Source organism: Pinus tabuliformis, chromosome 3_2 (assembly GCF_031772625.1).
Source record: "Pinus tabuliformis cultivar Carrire ecotype Pingquan chromosome 3_2, CPIR1, whole genome shotgun sequence".
Lineage (NCBI taxonomy): Eukaryota > Viridiplantae > Streptophyta > Pinopsida > Pinales > Pinaceae > Pinus > Pinus tabuliformis.
In genome coordinates, this window is record NC_142302.1 from 732,384,895 (window position 1) to 732,390,350 (window position 5,456).

The following is a 5,456-nucleotide window of genomic DNA, read 5'->3' on the forward strand; positions in this document are numbered from 1 at the left end:
ACCTATGCCTACATGGTGGTAGGTTGTAGATGTTTTGATACTTTGGTTCCATGGAAGATCTTGACATGGGTTAGTTTTTTTTTAGTATCTTATGAGAGGTCATTGGTTTGTCTCCCCTGCTTCCCGCAATTTCAAAAATATAAGAATTTTATATGCTTACTCCTGACTGAAACTTTGATGATGCAAGTCCTTCTAGATTCAGGTTCTCTTCTTTGGATCATATGTTTTTATTTGTTGGGTAATCAAATGCACTTTGGAGGTTGTATCTATGGTCTTCTGCTTCAAGGATTTATTGCTTCAGAAATCGTTGTGTTTGATTTTCTACATGCACACTTCTTCTGGTCTAATGATGATCTTGTAGCACTCTACAGGAGGAGTTATAGCTACTCAATATCATGGTTTTGAATCTTCAAATGCTACATGGTGGCTGACTTCTAGATTTGGTACTCTAGCTATGGCTTGGTAGGGGAAGTGCAGACTACTAGAGGATTGCGTCTCTTCATGTAGTAGTCACATAGACCCTACCAAGATAACAATTTCTTTTAGGTTCTACCTCTAAAAATATTGATAATTCATGTGCGACTAGTTGATAGTGGTCAAAGGTATTTTTTGTGGTAGAAGATATCGAAGAAGGGGTGAAAAGTGGTGGTTTTTATGGACAAAGGGGAAAATGAGAGTGGAAAATAGGTCAAATTGTGTGGAAAATGAATAATGAGGCTATGGTGGAACTATCATATTTTTCTTAGATTAAAAAAATAAGATTTTAACCCCTTTCTATGTCGATCTCAATCGTATAGAAATTCTCGTTAGTCTTGTAGCATTTTAGGGTAATCTTGTAGGAGACTTGTTTTATCCATATCTTCCAAATGGTAGATTGGATTGACCTAATTTTTTTTTTCATAATGTTTCCATAATAATTATGAATCTTCCCATAAAATATCTTGGTAAATGGATGCATGAATCTCAAGAAAAATTAAAAATGGTTATAGGTGGTGGTGACCAATTTCTCTAAAAATGTGCACTAGAATTTGGTGAAATTTCTTGAGAATGCTAAAGTAATCCATATGAATCTCCCAATGAAACAAATAATCAAATGGATTCATGGTTTCCGTGATATGGTAAAACTACTTTCTTCCTTGTGTATTTTGAGAGTCGTGTAGCAAAACAAAACTTGCTCGTAACACTTCAGGAAAACAAGGAAAATGAGTGGGAAAGGCTTAGGAATGATGGGAAATGTCACAAAAAAGGATGTGGGTGATTGATTGACATGGCCTTTTTCATGTTGGAGCATTCGAGTAATGGGGGATAAAGTCTAAGTTTGACTTACAATGACTAGAATTTTGATCAAAATTTTCCTTTGGTGACAAATGGTCCTTGTTGCTTGTAGAGGTTGGAGAGAACCTGCATTCATCAGAGAAATATATAAAGAGAAAATATTTTTTTCCTTTTTATACTTATTTTTCTCTTTTTTCTTAGGCCTATTAGCTACCTTAATGAGGTTTTCAACTAGTAGGTCTGCCTAGCTGCTTTAAAGGATATTTTCACCTAGGATATTTTTTTTTCCAACCCACTGACTGCCTCAAGAAAGTTTTCAATCAGTGATCCAATCTCAGGCACTTAAAAAGAGGTTTTCAACTAATATTTTATTATTTTCCTATTAATTTTTCTTTTCCCATTTTTTATTATTTATTTCTATCCTACTCTACTTGAATAAAACAAAATCTCTTTCAATTATAGGAATACTTCCAATGCACCCATGTGCATATCAATATGACACATAAACTCATGTGTAGGCATGAAATATATGCTTTTACATGTACCTGAATGTGAGAGACTAACTTGTTTAATGATCTAAAGAATTTTTGAAGAAGAGTGTGTTGTTGCAACTTAGTGATTATCTGGAACCTAATTTCAATATAGTTGTGATTCCCTTGGTTCACTTGCACATTTGGATAACTTTATTTGTCCTTTTCTAACATGACATTCAAATGTTCTTCTCTTTGTTGATTATTCTTTTGAATGAATAAATAATATGATGATAATCATAGAATAAATTATTCATCTCGACCTCCAATGTCGACTCTCCATTAAATGATGTTTGTGATTCCTTGGACTTTCTGGATCTTCTTCTTATGGGTGTTGTTCTTTATTACCATCAGGAGAATCACATTTTTGAAATACTCTTCTTGAGCTAGGATGAATACCATTTATACCAAGAGGAGTTGTTTGGGACAACTTCACCTCAGCATTGTAAGGGGGCTAAGCTACTTCAATGTTTGGGTTTGGAAATGGTGGTACAGGTACTTGAGTGGGAGTCGATCTTTGAGATGGATTTTATTGAGGTTATTTTTCTGGTGAAGGTGGATGGTAGAGATATAATGGAGTTGGGTGATGAGGATATTGAGGAAAATATTGAGGATATTGTGGATTTCTTCCGTAAGGTCCTTTCTAACCTTGTTGCAAAGATTGGTTTTGGAGTTAAGATGGTCAAGGTTGCCAAGGAAATGGTGTGCTCTAATTACTTTGAGATAGATGTGCATCAGTTTGACTAGGCTTCCATGGTCCTCTTGGAGCTACATAATAGAGTTGCTTTCATGATTGACTTGCTCCATTGTCTTCTTGGTAAAATTCCTTCAACCTTGGTAATGATGGGAAATATTTAGTAGCATGTGATTCTGCATGGATAACACAAATATCAACATCTTATTTTTTCTCATTTTGCATTCTTAAAATTTCTATGTGTGCGCTTAGATTTCTAAGAATTTATGTTCTAAATTTATCGAAAAATTGTGAAGTTTAACTTGAATTACCAATCTTGATGTTGATTTACTTACTCTTGCCCTTCCTCTTGATATGCACTTGCATATTTCACAAATTTCATCAAATCATAATTGGTATACGTCACCTCTACTCATGCAATCGAGGAGATCAATCCACTCATCCCTAATTATTCTAAGTAAGAGGGTTTAGTGTGTGAAATCCCGAATGATGTAAATTTTCCCTCATAATATTATACATAAATATGTATATTAGAACCTCAAGGCTCTCATCTTATTTTTTATTCATTCTAAAGATTTATTCTTTAAGATCATGGTCTTTATAATTTTCTAGAAATATATTTCTCATATCATTCCATAATCTTATTAAATTAGGCTGTAAACTCATGAACCATTTAAGAGCTTTGTCCTTCACTATTGCTGGAAATAATCTCAAGTTTTGAGTATTTAACAAGTAACCATAAGATCTACAAAGTATTTTAAATTCAAAGATAAAGGTTTTTGTATCCTCTGACCTCATACCATAGAACTTGGGAAGTAAATATGGAGGGATGTTCCTCATATGAACACTAATATCAATGTATTGAATGGGAAATCCAAGAGGATATTCCTCATAATCATCATCTCCATTCATTTCTTCTACCTTCTCTATCACCTATTCTTCTTCTATTTACAACAGTGGATGGTGATATTGTTATTAATACATCGTGTGATGAAATGGGGGGTGGGTTGGTGTTGGAGAAGTATTTTTTTCTATTTTCTACAAAACTAAAACAACAGTGCTACAGGACTGCTATAAGACTACTACTCCTTGAGATAACTTGATGAATGCCCATGAGATGGGAAATTTTTTGTTATTAAGTAGGATGGGAATATTTTTTTATTAATTAGGATGTCCTAGGACTCCATTCCAAGTGGGATCACTGAAAAATACCCTTGTTAACATGTGCTAAAAAATAGCAAAAAAAATATCACTCTAAGAACTGAAAATTCAAGAATTAGTGAGCTAGTTAACCTACCACATGCCTAACCTAAGAAAGTGAAAAATAATATGGGGTGGATTTTTTTATTAACTTGAATGTTTTTATGACCCAATACAAGTCTAATAAACTCAATTGAATCTCATTAACGTGTTCTAGAAAATAGCAAAAAATTACTACCATTTTGCTACAAGAGACTTCCAGAAATTCTATATTTGTTAACTAGTAAAGTCATCCAAGTAGCTCAATGATGAATACAATTTTTCAAATATGTTATAATAATGTATAATTCTTGTGACTTTTTAAATAGCCTACAAAACAACTCACTTCAATCATTTAACCAATATAACCTACAACAAAAGAACTATGAATAACAAACCTAGAAATAAGAGATGCAAGGGAAAGTAGTCAAAGAAGATAAAATAATTGTACAAGAGGGCTTTGAGGTTCTTGGGATAGACAATCCCAAAGATAATCAAATTCCTATAAAGGAAATCAAGTTTTAGAATCTAAAAATCGCACCAAACTTCATTATTTGAAACAATCCAAGTACATCCCTACTAGAAATGAAAGTGGAGCTACTAAATAATAAGTTTTCTCCACATGAAGACTAACAAATACATGCCCCAGAGGAAAATTTGAATTCGTACTTATAAAAATAGATGGGGAAGCATCATCCATGAAATGAGACAACTTTACCCTCCAAAATTCCTCAAAAAGTGGATCTCATTCCCAACACTAGGAATCTTCATTAAATGATAGGGAACACCTCCTGTAATATGGAGCAAGTCCCTATAGTATCTCATTCAAAATTTACTCAATATTCTGCAAAAATAGATAATATTAGGAAAAAATATGAAATTATGTCTAAACCTTACTAATGAACATATTAAAGTTAAAAATGCCATCTATTGGAAAAACAAAGGTTTAATGTGCTGAAGGAGATTATTAGATTTAGTTGATGTTAACCTTTTAATATTATTTGGAGGTGCATTTTGTTTTAATATTCAAAAGTTAAAATAATTTGGAAATGAAGATGTGGAATGCGAAGAGGAAAGTTTTTCACATCATATTCTTATATGGAGTAATAACAATCAATAATCTGTGTTTATAAAAGATGTATTTTTGGGAGGTAGAGTTAAATTGTTACAGAGTGTGATTTTCACTTCACATTCCTATATGGAATAATAGCAATCAACAATCTATGTTTATAAAAGATGTATTTTTTGGAGGTTTTGTAATTGGTTAAAGAGTGTGGTTTTCACTTCATATTCCTATATGGAATAATAACAGTCAACAATTTGTGTTTATAAAAGATGTATTTTTGGGATGTAGAGTTAATTGGTTAGAGAGTGTGAGACATAAAATAATTATTGAGAGTTTCCTCGCACAAAGAGAAACAAGAAGAGGAGCTTATGTGAAGAAAGTTTGAAGAGAAGTTAGAGACAAGAGATGGAGGCATGTACAGTTAAAGAGTACGGAAGCCAACATGTTGAAATTTTTATGTATTAGTGGATTGTTATCTCCTTTTAGGTAGTAGCTTGATAAAGAACAGGTTCAAGCCTGTAAGTGAAAGTAGGAGCTTCCAAGCAAGTTGTACCTTTCAGAAGAAAAAGGATATAGGAGCCTCCTATAGATAGAAAGTTCCAAAAAAATAATATAAGAGGTACTAGGATCTTCCCAGCAAGTTGTATCTTGT